This window comes from Phocoena sinus, chromosome 7 (genome assembly GCF_008692025.1).
Source record: "Phocoena sinus isolate mPhoSin1 chromosome 7, mPhoSin1.pri, whole genome shotgun sequence".
Classification (NCBI taxonomy): Eukaryota; Metazoa; Chordata; class Mammalia; order Artiodactyla; family Phocoenidae; genus Phocoena; species Phocoena sinus.
The window spans coordinates 96418886-96433289 of record NC_045769.1 but is presented as its reverse complement, the minus strand read 5'-3'; the positions used below and the strand labels follow the sequence as shown (position 1 = coordinate 96433289).

General features: G+C 45.1%; 1 protein-coding gene across 4 annotated transcripts in view; it reads left to right on the top strand.

The window, feature by feature from the left end:
• MGAT5 (alpha-1,6-mannosylglycoprotein 6-beta-N-acetylglucosaminyltransferase) overlaps positions 1-14404 on the top strand; it is a 370484-nt gene that overhangs the window by 45055 nt on the left and 311025 nt on the right. For all 4 annotated transcript variants that reach the window (XR_004350852.1, XM_032638674.1, XM_032638675.1 and 1 more), the window contains exon 2: positions 11259-11308. The gene's annotated coding sequence lies outside the window, so the exon portion shown is untranslated. The remainder of the gene's footprint in view (positions 1-11258; positions 11309-14404) is intronic.

Genomic DNA, 14404 nt, shown 5'->3' with positions numbered 1-14404 from the left:
GAATATTCAGACTTGTGGGTTTTTCTCTCCCCTAGCGCTTGGGGCTCTTGTTCGGTTAGAAGGATTTCAACCATAGGTTTGTTTTGGAGAAGTAGCTAATTGTCCTAGTGTATTTTCCTTTCAGGAATGGCCTCGCTAGTGTTAAGTGTCAATCTTGAGTAGATGTGAATATTTGGAGATGGGACGTGAACGCAGGTGATTCGCCTTAAGGCAATGGGTCTCCTTGCAGCGCCGGGTGGAATTTTCTGGCATTCACTGTGTGAGGACTCTGGCTGATGACCCGGGGGGTACGGATTGGCAGCTGAAATCTTTGTCGAAGCTGAGTTTGTGTGCGCAGCGCACGGTGAGGCCCAACAAACCGAATCGTGGTTGTTTGGAGGGGAGAAATGTGGACTGCAGGGCCCGGCAAGGAGAATGGGACAGCTGGCGCTCAAGGACCCGAACTCTCCCCTATGGTTTTTGGGGAAGAGTTCGTATGGGCACAATTTGGGCTGAGGGCTTCCTCTGATCGGTTGTTGCAGGGGGAACGGGGTGGTGTTCAGGGATCTCAGTCATCAGCCATCTGGTTCCAGCCGGTCTGGGGTCCACGTGCTTTTGCTCAGCCTGAAGTTACCTCCTCCACCTGGGTAGGGGGCTCTGGTTCCTGTAGAAGAACTCAGAGATTCGGATCAAATTATTACACACATTCCCCCCCTCCCCCCCCAGGAACCAGAACCAGGCCGCATCCTGCACTATTGTTTTGATTGCCTTTCCTTTGTTTCCTGTATTCCCTCACTCCCTAATTAGTAACTGTTTGCCCTTTGGAACTCAGAAAAGGTCTGGGAGGCTGAAGCCTTTTTCCTGCAAACAAGAAAAGGGGCACATGGCAAGGCTTTTGTGCCCAAGAGCACCCCCCAGGGTCCTGCTCTGTTTCCAAATGGCCCCGGCCTGGTTTATGGACTTAAAGAATGTGACTGGAAGCGGGTGACAGTGATGTGAGGATACATGGGTGTTTGTTTCCTTTTCGGTTGTGTTTTGACTGAATTAAAATCATATTTAATAAACGACACAGAGTGAATTGCTGACTAGGTACGGGGAACTTCACGTATGTTCCCTTGTATAATTCTTAGATGAGCCCTTTAAGGTTGATTGCTAACCCCGTTTTACAGATGAAGATACTAAAGCTGAGTGGTGAAATAATTTCTCCAAGGGTCCACAGCTGGGATCTGAACTAAGTTGGGATTTGAACACAGGTTTCTTTTGTTCCCATGACCGTGTTATTTCTACTATGCTGCATGTCCCCTTAAGGAGACTTACTAATAACTGGGAGAAAGGGAGAGGGTAAAGGTAACCGTTACTGAATGCCTGCTGTGTGCTAGGCCCTATGCTAAGTGCTTTACCTTTGTCTCCAGGCCACATTGCCTGGGGTCAGGGGGTGTGGGTGGAGGATTGGTACTCTTATGACCTTGGTTTCACAAAAGACAGTACTGAGGCTTAGAGGTGTTAAGTGCCTTTCCTGATAAATGGTGGAGCTGGAATCACGAGACAGAGTCTGGAGCCTCCATGGGCTCACAGTGAGCAAACTGGATGTGGAAGGAGTCTTCATGGTCTGAGAATCCACTGTCGAAATAATGAACTTACCAGCATGGATAGCAGCTGTTTTCAGTGGATTAGCAAATACTTGCAGAGCGATGATTTTTGTGTAAGAGTCTGGCTCTGAAACGCTCTTCAGAGATACCGGGAAGTGTAGGACGTATCCTGTTCTAGAGGAGATGACTGGTTATTAGTGTTACTGCACCCAAAAGGGGATGGGCATTTCAGGCCTGGGAAAATTTCCCAGAGCAGATGTTGTCAGTGTTATGGAGGGTAAGTTGAATGTACTGGGGGGCAGGGAAGACCTGAAAACAAGAGGGAGAAAAAGTAGATTCAGGAGAGCCTCAAGGCCAGGGTTGGATCTTAGAGATGGTGGCACCTGACCCACCTTATTGATGTGGAGAGGCCTGGCCTACGGGTTGCTTCCCAAGGCTCACCTGGCAGGTGGTCAGGAATGGATTGGGAGGTGGAGGGATGAGGCTAGGGAAAGGCCCCCCAGGTTACAAAGCTGTTGTGAGCTACTGGGCAGGAAAGGGTTAATGCTGGACCTCTCCTTGGAGGTAGTGATTCCGTTGGCTGTGGTCCTTAAGCAAAGGTGAGTAATGCCAAGAAGAGAGGCAGAAGTCGGCCTTACTCATGTGATGGAGTTGGGAGTTCAGAGATGACTTTCATAGGCTCTAAGAGAGGAACATGTTAGTTTATCATCACCTTCCCCCAACCGAGGATGAATTGATTTGCATTTTTCTTAGAAAACTCTCCTCCTCGATTTCTTGTCTTAGCTTTACAAAGTTCCCATCCATTACTGTGGTGACAGAGCCCCAGGTCTGACCTGCGTGCTGATTTGAGTCTGGGACTGTCAAGGGGTTACTGTAGTTACCTAAAGGAGTTCGCACTGGAGGTGGCATTCAATTGTCGGTCTACCACTTTATAGACGAGTATCGGCAGCCATGATGTCTGGCGTATCTTGGGCGTGGAGTTCAATCTTAAGGGCCTGGTGCATAGACAGCAGTGGGGAGGGAGGAAGGAGAAAGTGAAGAATGGAGAGAGAGAAGAAATGCCTCCTGTAGGGCACTTGTAGGTTGGAACAGTTGAAGGTCAGATCAGTGACCTTGCCTCTTTATCACTCTGTGTGTCCCACCCAGGGCTGTTCTAATCCAACAGTAACCAACACTGTATTTTAGGATCTTCCCCCAAAGTGGAGCTATACCCAGAGTTTCTCAAGTTTTTTAATTCCTGGAAGTTTTTTTTTTTTTTTTTTTTTGCGGTACGCGGGCCTCTCACCGTTGTGGCCTCTCCCGTTGCAGAGCACAGGCTCCGGACGTGTAGGCTCAGCGGCCGTAGCTTACGGGGCCAGCCGCTCCGTGGCATGTGGGATCTTCCCGGACCGGGGCACGAACCCGTGTTCCCTGCATTGTCAGGCGGACTCCCAACCACTAAGCCACCAGGGAAGCCCCTGGAAGTTTTTTTTTTTTTAAGGAATTTTGCCTTTTTGTTTTTTAATTTTATGTATGTATGTATGTATGGCTGTGTTGGGTCTTCGTTTCTGCGCAAGGGCTTTCTCTAGTTGTGGCAAGCGGGGGCCACTCTTCATCGTAGTGTGCGGGCCTCTCACTATTGCGGCCTCTCCCGTTGCGGAGCACAGGCTCTAGATGTGCAGGCTCAGTAATTGTGGCTCACGGGGCTAGTTGCTCTGCGGCATGTGGGATCCTCCCAGACCAGGGCTCGAACCCGTGTCCCCTGCATTGGCAGGCAGATTCTCAAGCACTGCGCCACCAGGGAAGCCCTCTGGAAGTCTTTTAAGTAACTCCTTCCAGGTCAGATGTCACTGAGGGGACTGAGGCTCTCTTTTCTAGCCTACTGTCAGACTGTCATTGTCACCAAAAGCCTGTCTCATTGCTGATTCTCCAGCTTTTAATGAAGCAATTGAGAGTGATTGGTGGGAAATACCAATCTGATTGAAAGGTGATTTTCTTGCATTGATTTACTTAATAATTAGAAACAAGAGACCAAACGTGGGGACCTTGTCTTGCCCAGGAAGCATAGCGGAGAGGGCTTTGGTGAGGATAGAGCCTAGGGATGCCCCTGTGTGGGTGGCCATGCGTGTGTCTGTGTGATTGTTCCTGGTGAATCCCGACCTGTGGTTCCATAGGGTGGTTATTCCCGAATGGAAGGCCTTATTACGATGATTGTTTCTTAGCACCTCTAGTTTCTGACACTTTGTGTTGTATGAGGTCGGTCTGCTTGCTTTATAAGTTTATCCAGTGACCTAACTTCTCAAGGAGTGTTATTCCTAAAAGATGACATCTGAGGACATGTAGGTATGGCCTCAGTTAGCCTAGTGAAGCCCTTAATTAGTTCTGTGAAGAGGCTGTGTCCTTCTGTACAGTGTCAGAAGGATTTTAGATGAAAAGATGCTGTCCTGAAATATCTCTACCCCTGTGCTGTCCGGTAGAGCTTTGCCACGATGGAGATGTTCTGTATCTCTGCTGTCCAACATGGTAGCCACTAGCCACATGAAGCTGTGGAGTACTTGAAATGTGCCTGGTGTGTCTGAGGAACTGAGTTTTTTATTTTATTGTAACTTAAATAGCCACATGTAGCAAGTGGCTACTCCTGTATTGGTGATGCTCTAGACAATGGTCAGAGATGACCGATGGCCGTGTTTAAAACTTAGATATAGGTCTTATTTGGGCAGGCTTGTTTGTGAGGGGAGATGTAAGATACAGGGTACTCTAGTGGACATTAGAAAGTCTAAGAGATAGCATAGAATTGTACTTAAATGTTGGACTTCAAAAATCTAAAAAAAATGATACAGATGAACTTAGTTACAAAACAGAAGCACTCACAGACTTAGAGAATGAACTTATGGTTACCAGGGGAAAAGGGTGGGTGGGGGGAGAGGGGTAGACTAGGAGTTTGGGATTGACATGTACACACTGCTATATTTAAAATGGATAGCCAACAAGGACCCACTGTACAGCACAGGGAACTCCGCTCAATATTCTGTAATAATCTAAATGGGAAAAGAACTTGACAAAGCATGGATACTTGTATGGGTATAACTTGCTGTACACCTGTAACTAACACATCATTGTTAATCAACTATACTCCAGTATAAAAGAAAAAATGTTGGACTTCAAAGAAGACTTTGGATCATTGGAGCTGGGGTAGGCAGGGAAGTTTCTTAGAGGAGAATGGCATGCCCATAGCTTTCAGGTTTTCTGGAATAATTTCCACACAGCCGTAAACGTTCTCTTCACTCATGCGCCCAGGGAAGCAGTATGGTATGGAAGACTCCAGGCTTAGGAGCCTGACAGATCTCTGTGAAGATGGGGTTCACTTATGCAAGATATTTAGGTTTCTAAGCCTCCGTTTCTTGATCCGTAAAATGTGTGTGATAGTACCTCCAAGAGCTCTTGTTAGGTTGGATAACTTATACAGAGTTCCTAGTGTCTTGGAACATAGCGGGTTCTCAATGAATGTAGGTGTTATTATTGGAAATAGGATTAGCATATTACGCAAAGGTCCCTGACTGTTGAAAAGTGCATGATGCGATTGAGTTTATACTCCTTTTCTTTATATCCTTTGATGAAGGAGATCTGTCTCTTCACACGTTGAGCTAGGCGTCCAGAGACTGTCACAGAGAGAGTGGGGAGAAGGCAAGAAGGCTGTGAAGAGGCTAAGTAGTACACAGAGGGACCCTTGCCAAACTGAGAACTCTAGTGTGATAAATAAACCCGTCGCTGCAGTCACTGGTAAGGGCACAAGTCTATCAGCGTGTCTTGCAATCTTCAGAGTTCCAACTTTCATTCTCCTCCCCTCCCAGCAGAGTATTAACTGGAGTGTACAGCTTAAACACTCTCTGGGGTTCTGGGCATTTATTTGCATGGCACCTTGGACCCCCTCCTGGAGATGATTCCATTATCATTTCCTTATCTGGCTTCTCTGTTTACTTCAACACTTGAGGTTGATTTAGTATCTTACAAGAACCAAACGTTGTCTTCCAGACATCATTAATCTTGCCTTTCTTACCCAGCCTAAGTGTGAAATTAATCAAAAAGGAAAGGGAAATTAATAATACGGTTGGTAGTCACAATTCATCAGGATACCTCACAGCGGTATGAAATTAACTTCGAATTAACACACGCTTCAACAAATTAAAGGTATAGAGAAGGGTTATTTATTATTTAGGAAATGCCCCTTAATGCTTCCCACTTTGATAATTAGTTAGATGATGGGTGGTGTCTGGTGATAAGACACATTCTGTATTGTGAGGTCGCCTTGAGACCCACGGAAAGCATCCAAATCAACGTTCTTTTTTCATGTTTCACTTAGATAAATGAGACCAAGCCAGATGGTTAATGCATACTTGTTTCCTGTGAGTTGAAAAGGTTTCCCCAAACACTTGCAGTTTTGATCTCTATTTGCAATAAACTAAATTTGATCCCGGGTTCTGTGTTTCCTTGTTATGACATGCAGTATGATTAGTTTCAAAGGATACATTATTATGCACACATTGTGGAAAAGAATGGAGCATTATAATTATAACTCTCTGTTACAGCTTTCGCGGAGGTTGATAAAGGACAGGCTTTTGTTACTGAATTGTTCCTATAATTACATCAGAACTAACAGGCATCAGTCACCTTCCATTAGGGGTGGGAGAGAAGGAGCCTTACTTATTTAAGTGATCACATAAGGTGCTGAATGAATCATCCTCAGCCTCATCATGAGGAATTAAAAATAGAAAGGAGCAGTTGACATCATCCTATAGCAGGTTTTTAAGGAACAGAAAAATGCCAGATAGTTTTTAAGGAAAAGAGCTGCCTGAAGTGATGTCCCAGGCCACATGTGAATAGCCTTTTGGCAGCAGTTCTCAGACTTGAGACTACATCCCAGACTCCTGGGGGGGGGGGGGGGCTTGTTCAGATAGATGGCGGGACCCCAACCGAGTTTCTCATTGGTAGGTGCGTGGTGGGGTCTGAGATTTTTGCATTCCCAACTTCCCCAGGTGATGGTGATGTTGCTGCTTCCAGGGCTGTACGTTGAGAGCCATTAGGCTAGGGGAGAGAAACAGGTGTAACTCGGATGGTTCCAAAACCAGAATTTTAAGATTAATTCCCTGGTGGCTGTTAAAAATAATTTTGATGAAAATACTGAGCTTTGTTTGGGGTTATGTGCCAGTTTTGTAAAGGGGATCTGCTCTTTGTGACGTCAATGAATGTTAAAAATAGTTGCAAACCTTAGTAAGTGGTCTCCTGGCCCGTGTCTTGGTAAAATCTTGGGTAAACTTGTTTGGCTACAAGTATTCTCTCTGTAATCCAAGTTAGTGATGAATTCGGAAGTCGTAAGGAATGCATTTTTTTTTCTTATTTGTAAATCGAGCACTTTACCTAGGGACCATCTGTAGAACGGTCATGTTAGGTAAGGGTATTCCAGGGCCCAAGGCACTAAATCATTGTTAATTGTCACACCTGCCTGACAAAATAGCTGTTAGCAAAATCAAAATGTAATGCATCGGGCACCACCAGGCTGTGGTTCCAGGCTTCTGACCGGTTCTAGAACTGCCCTTTTATTATCCTCTTATAGGAGTAACAACCACAGTAATAATGATTGCTAACATTTGTAGAGGGTTCGCTGCCTCTCTGATGTGGCAGCTGTGCTTTTTGGGCGTAGTAGTTTGTGAATCCCCCCATCCTTTCTGACTGAGGCGCTGTGGTTATCTCTCCTTCAGACACAAGGAGACAGAGGCTTGGAGAGGCACTGGCTTTGTGAGGTTGGGCCTCTGCATTTGAGTCCAGGCGGTGTGAGCCATGTGAGGCAAATTTAGATTGGAGTCTATTTTGGGACGCTCTCAGTGGAGCCTTGATGAAAGACCTCACCGAAATGGAAAGATGCTAGCAAGTTTGAAATGGGATGAAACCAAACGTATCAGGTCAAAATCGTCGAAGTTCTGATGTCAAGGACCACTCTAGATCTTTGTAACTGGGCAAAATTTTGCTATGTGGTAAATTTAGCTGCTCTGCCCAGCCTAAGGTGAAAGCCATATATGAAACCACTTTTGTAATTATGGGCCTTTTTTTCTCTGTGACTATCTGATGTTCTTTACGGAAGACTGAATGACTTAAATCTTATAATGGTAGGGAACGATACTCAATATTTTGTAATAACCTTTAAGGGAAGAGAATCTGAAGAAGAAAAAAATATATATATAACATATAGAAATATATATTAAATTGAATCGTGCTGTACAACTGAAACTAACACGATATTGTAAAATCAATTATACTTCAATTAAAAAAATAAAAAGAATTAAAGGAAAAAATTTAAAAATGCTTATAACGATGGTCATGATTTGTTTCTAATGTGTAAGCGCTCAGTGGCCTTATGGTTGGAAGTCTTTTTTCTAGATATGAAGATATTTTAAGCAGAGCCATAAACTCCCTTCAACTATTTGCTCACATGAATCAATGTCGGGACAGCTTTGGTGTTCACAATGAGCCACCTTTGCTTAGGCTGTGGAAAAGAAGAGAGGGAAAGCCAGCTTTGAGTTGTATCCCGGGTCACATAAAGATTCTGAGATTCTCTATTTGGAGAGACATTGTCCATAGGGAATAAGAGGATGGAACACTTGGGTGTAAAACTGAAAAGGGATCAACCCAACAGACGAAGGTGCTGAAGGGCATTAGGGACAAAGAGATGTGAGACCCACCGGTCTGGAATTGGCTTCCATTATCCTGTGTCATGCTGCAGAGGTGGTCCTTGAACAAGCTGGGTTTACCATGGCTCACTTTTAGAGATGCTTTGAATGGGGAAGGGGCGATAGGCAAGATACGCAGATGCAGACTTCTGATAGAATGCCGCTTTAGAGGGCAGAGCTCATCAAGTAGATTGTTTTGTTTGTGGGTCATTTATAATATATTTTATCCAAAATATAAAATGAAAGGGGTATAGGTTGGTTGAAAATGGGATTCCAAATTTTCCTAGGTACTCGCTATCTCCAGTGATTGCTACCTTATTCTTTGTAGATTGAATTGCATTCCCATGATCTCTATTTACAAGTGCTTTCACAAGTTTAGGTATAATTAAGGGAGGAAAATCAAAGCATAAGCCCAAGAAGAGATTGAGGGAGCCTATTATTAATACCTAGAAAAGATACTTTGGGTAAAATCTTGATGAAAGCTGTGGAGTGGTGCTGGTTTTGAAAATTAGGAAGGAGAAAGGACTTCCTTCAACATTTTCTTTATCTATAGACGCAACTAGAAATGGCTATAAACTTTAATCTTATATACCTGGCTCTGCAGGAAATGATATTTAAGATTAGTTGAACATTAAAGCTTTGCTGAGGATAAAAGTGAATGGCGTTTGGGTTTCTTGGTGACCACGAATTTTGCTAATGTATAGAGCCAAGCGTAATGCAGTAGTTTGCGTATGACTCAGGGAATAGCTTGTCTGATTCTTAAAGTGAAGTTGAGATTGAGTTCTTAATTAGTCTGAGTATTATTAAAGAAAATCCAGATTTGAAAGCGTTGGGGGAGGTAAAGGGTAATGAACTTTTCTCTTCCTTTTGGCACATCATGAACATTTTGACTTATGAATCATACCAGTGTCACTACTGGTATGATTCATTAAGTCACCACGGCCTGTGCACTTGATCGCAACATTCAAAGGCAAATTGCCAGGTAATACACCAAATTAGGTGTTTATGAAAACATACAGAAAAGAGTTAAGGCACTAAAAGTAAGTTGATATTATTTCAGTCGGAGGCACATGGGTGTTCATTTTGTTAGCTGACGCTACTACATGAGAATGTATCTTGGTGCTGCTTACAGGAGTTAGTAGCTTTTTCTGTATCATGGTAACCCATTCCTTCACCTCAAAGCTATCTCAGAATGAAGCTGGTACAAAAGGGGCCCCGTGGTCACCAGCATTGATTCAGTTCCTTCCAGCCCTCTACCCTTCCTTAGCAAGCATTTGAAGCCAGACTGTTTCATGGAGATGGTGGATTTGGAATAACAGCAGGTTGAATCTGCTCTTGTAAGTTGCCCCGGTGCACCAACCCTCTGCTATTGTTCAGAGACTGTTGACACAGACACAAATGTTAGTGCTGTGAAGGGTAGTTATATGCTGCAGACCATATATAAAGAGAGAATCATCTTTGTATTAAAAAACCAAAACTCTTTCAGACATTTTCCAGCAGAATATGGTACATGTTCTTCCATGAGGGTCTTAAGTAAAAAGTAGACCAGTTGGCTAGTCTTAGAAGACTTCTGGGCAGTTAGTTTGAAGATGGGTCTGTTCAGCATCGTCTTTATTCTTTTCCTTTCCCTCTCCTTCCCTCCCTCCCTCCCTCTCCTTCCCTCCCTCCCTCCCTCCCTCCCTCTCCCTCCCTCCTTCACTCTCCTTCCCTCCCTCTCTATTGAGCTCTCTTTCAGTTTTATAATTCTCTGCTGATAAATTCCATGAATATCAGAAACACACTGTATGTATTTGTTAAAAGGACATGTTTTCCCCCTTTTGTTTTTCTGTAAAGGAGTTTTTTTTTTTTTTTTTTTTTTTTTTTTTGCAGTACGCGGGCCTCTCACTGTTGTGGCCCCTCCCGCTGCAGAGCACAGGCTCCGTACACGCAGGCTCAGCGGCCATGGCTCACGGGCCCAGCCGCTCCGCGGCACGTGGGATCCTCCCGGACCGGGGCATGAACCCGCGTCCCCTGCATCGGCAGGCGGACTCCCAACCACTGCGCCACCAGGGAAGCCCCTTTTTTTTTTTTTAAAGAAGATGTCGTTGGTAGGAGCTTATTAGTTAATTAATTTATTTTTGCTGTGTTGGGTCTTCGTTTCTTTGCGAGGGCTTTCTCTAGTTGTGGCAAGCGGGGGCCACTCACTATTGCGGCCTCTCTTGTAGAGGAGCACAGGCTCCAGACGTGCAGGCTCAGTAGTTGTGGCTCACGGGCCTAGTTGCTCCGCGGCATGTGGGATCCTCCCACACCAGGGCTCGAACCTGTGTCCCCTGCATTAGCAGGCAGATTCTCAACCACTGCGCCACCAGGGAAGCCCAGTAAAGGAGTTTTATAGAGGGAAAATATTAGTGATATCAGAAGCACACATAGTAGATATATTTCTAAAATGGCTTTTTACTGCTTTTCTGGTTTTATTCAAGGTGAAGCAGGTACAAGTAATCTGTTATATTTAAATGAACAGGCTTGTAATTCAACTGGCTTTATCTCGTATTGCAGACTCCTTGGTTTTTTGTCATAGAGCTATGTATTTTTTAAATGATGTGTATACACCTACTTGAGACTGTGTGTATAAATTAATGTAGTCTAGTCCGGAAAGCATTAGGATTGGTAAAAGCTTTGGTTTAATGCCTCCTGAGACTTGGAACAAAGAATGGTTTAGTGGAGATGCTCCATCTTTGCCGAATGTAGCCTTACTCCTGCTGAACTAATAATGGATGGATTTGGATCCTAACAAGTGAGATAATGTAATTTTTTAGATAAATGCCTCTGGGTGTTGAAGTGATAGGGAATGCTCACCTAGCTATTTTTCGGTATTTATCTTAAAAGGCATTCGGGTTCCGAAATGTGAGAGGCCTAGTTCGCAGAAGCTCTTTGTCAGCCTGTCTGTTTGCAATGGATCAAGTTCTTAAAGGGGAGAAACTTAAAAATGTCTTTGTTCTTGTGATTGCAGGAGTGATTACTGCTCTGTAGTAGACATTGGAGGCGGATCCATCGGGCCATGTAAGTACCATAGTAAGCACATATTTACCCGGCTAAGCACAGACCTGGGATATTTGCCCTTAGCGGGAGAGGACCGAGGATTTGAGTCAGACGTTAGCATTTGGAACCATCAAAATGCACCACAGTCCCAAAGGGCCAGGGGGTTGCCCTTCTAGCGCGGCTCAATCCCAAGGAGACGTACGTCTCTGGCTATCTGGTTGAAACCTGGTGGAATTTATCTTTTGGGTTAGCTGGGCAAGAATGTTTTATCTGCCTCGAATTAGTGAAGTGACTGGAGCAGAAGGTCATTTATTACTCAGTCATTATCAAACGTAAATGTATTGGGCTGGATTATGGCCTGATACTCTTAGGTGGAAGGGCTGGCCCCTTCAGACACAGAGGATCATGGTGTGAACATAAATAAGCAAAGCCAATGAAGTGGAGAGTGTGACTCAGAATGACTGCCCAATCTCTGAACTGTGTCTGTATCAAAGAATTGTTCACGGAGTACATTTTCCTAAGCTCCCAGTTATGAACCTATTTTACGGAGGAAGCACTTGGCTGAGTGCTTCCTTGTTCTAACTGTGTGAACAGTCCTGAGTGCTTAAAACCACTGTCTAAGCTACCTTTGAGAGTCACCTTGGTAAATCAGACGTTCAGCTTGGGAGCAGAATTTTTGGATTTTACAGGCAAATAGGATTTGGGTGTCACGGTTATGGGACCAGCAGAATGAAACGTGAAACGTTCATAATTCTTGTTTCTCTTATGTGTGTGGATCTTTGAACAAACTTTGTCCCTAACAACATCACAGGAAAAGCCATTCCAGCAACTGACAAGCAGATGAATGTCTGATGTGAATAAAAGCCTTAGTTAGAACTCAAATTATGTGACCATGTGACTTTTATCAGAGGCTTCTCTCTAGCTGTCACCTTGAAAGTTTGTCCCGCTGGGAGAAACCAGAGAAACAAGAAGTGTCTCTGTCAGAACCTCAGAGAGATTTTGCGTGTCTAAAGACATAGGGCTTTGTCTAAGAACAAGCATATTTAATCCCTCTTACACATCCCCCTACCTCCACATCACACACATGACTGAAAGGGAGTGGTTTTCAGTTCAGGGACCAGACAAGTAAACCCATCTATCTTCAAGGGTCTGTTCTGAAACTAGTGAAGTGCCGACAGATAAGGAAGTCCGTTCACTGCCCTCCCAAGAGATGCCAGGCACGGCAGCTGGGGCTGTAGCAGGCTGGCATCGTGAAGAGTAGGAGCTGGGTCTGCAGTCCCTGATACCCAGGTGCAATGGCTTATGCTCTGGGAAGGATGTGCATCTTTCTGCCTCTCCTCTGCTGTGATTTTCTTTTTCTTTTTTTCCTGCACTGTGTGGGGTTGACGGTCTTTGTGGAGCACGCAGACGTGTTGGCGTCATGTGGCACTCCTGGGCTGTGTCTACCTGCCACCAGATACGGTGTCACCTTCCCCCTTCAGCGCGCCAATACCTAGCTGCCTTTGGAAGGGCCTCTTGGCTCCTTTCAAAATAACTACTGAAAGAGCAGCTGTCTGTCAGCCTCCTCCAGAACCATGGAATTGGGCTGCTGTCAACCTGTTGGAGGAGTTCCCAACGCAGCAGACTGGCTGTCACTGACATTTATAACTTGAAAGCCGTATCACAGATGAGTTTGCGTGTCTCACCATCTTTTAAATTAGCCTTCAGATTATAAAGCACACTCTCCACACTTTGACAACGCCCAGGACTTTGGAGGTGGTTGGGTCTTCCTGAAGGTGTGGAGAAGCAGTCACCCTTCTCCCCTGGCCATTTTGTAAAACTGTCTTTCTTCCGATTCAACGGGAAAGAAGTTGTCCCAGCTTTAGGCTTGGGTTTACGTGTAACCCTGAGTCGGTTTAGATCAGGAAAATGACTGGCTGCTGGAAACAAATGACTCTAACTCTGCTACAGAGTTTGTGGTAAGAAAGGGTGTTGCTGGGAAATGGGTGTCAGAAAATGTTTCTCACATAGGTTGGTAGATCTGTACCTGGTTTTTTATGCCTTAGTTTCTCAAAGAACCATCTCTGAGTTTCATTTCTGGAGACCTGACCGGAAGAGAAGGATGCAGTTTTGATAAAAATGGAAGTTAAAACCATAGCCACCCCAGCAGATCTCGTGAACATACACTGCCAGAGGAGAAGGCTAAGGCGCAGGAGGGCAGCAGAAGGCGTGTTCCTCACTGTGCGTCTGTCTAGACTGTACATTCCTTGAGCACGAGGGTTGGCCTTATTCCTTTTCACACCATCAGTGGCGAGTACACAACCTGGCATGTGGCAGTAGGATGAGCCGAGCCAATGAGTGTCAAGAAGGAACAGGTGTTACAGGCAGGAAAAATTTGGTTTCATTTTCTTTTTATCCTGCTCATGCAGGCGTTGAAATACAGTCATCAACAAATCCAGATGATGGAGTTTTCAAGTTCATGGCGTTCTCCTGTTGGCATCAAAGATGAGTAATCTTGGAAGAGGTGTAACACAAATGGGGGCTTAGATGGCAAGTCTTGGATGCAATTAAGATGAAACAGCCTTCACTGTCCGTGCTCAGATTTCTTTCTGTGGTTCCCAGGCTGTTAGTCACGTCTTGGGAAATGTCAGTGCCTGACCGTGGCTGTGTGCTGTGCAGCCACGTCCACTGCATGGCCTGCCTGGAGTGGGGCAGGGACAGGCTCTTGATGGTGGCCACAGGATTTGGGAAGAGAGTCAGCTGAGGATGGTTGTCACCTTCCCGGCCCTCTGCCTCTGGTGCACATTGGATCTCCATCTCGGCCCTCCTTCTCCAAGCCCAAGAGTTGCCTGCAGTCTGTCTAGACAGCTGCCGCCCAGTGATAGCTGGGCATGTTGGATTAACCTCGATGCCCTGTTTGCCCCAGGGAAAGGTGGGGTGCAGGGCAGAGGTCAGGGCTGGGGCTGCCCCTTGTCACCAGGCCAGACGTGGAACAGCAGAGCAGTTGTCTTCCCAAGGCATGCCTGGTTTGGACTGAATCTAATCAGAATTCCCGGTTTGTGCCAAGACGTCTCAAAACAGCGTCATGTGTCTGTTCCCTGGTGATACTTGAAAAAAAATACTGAAAAATGTTTAAAT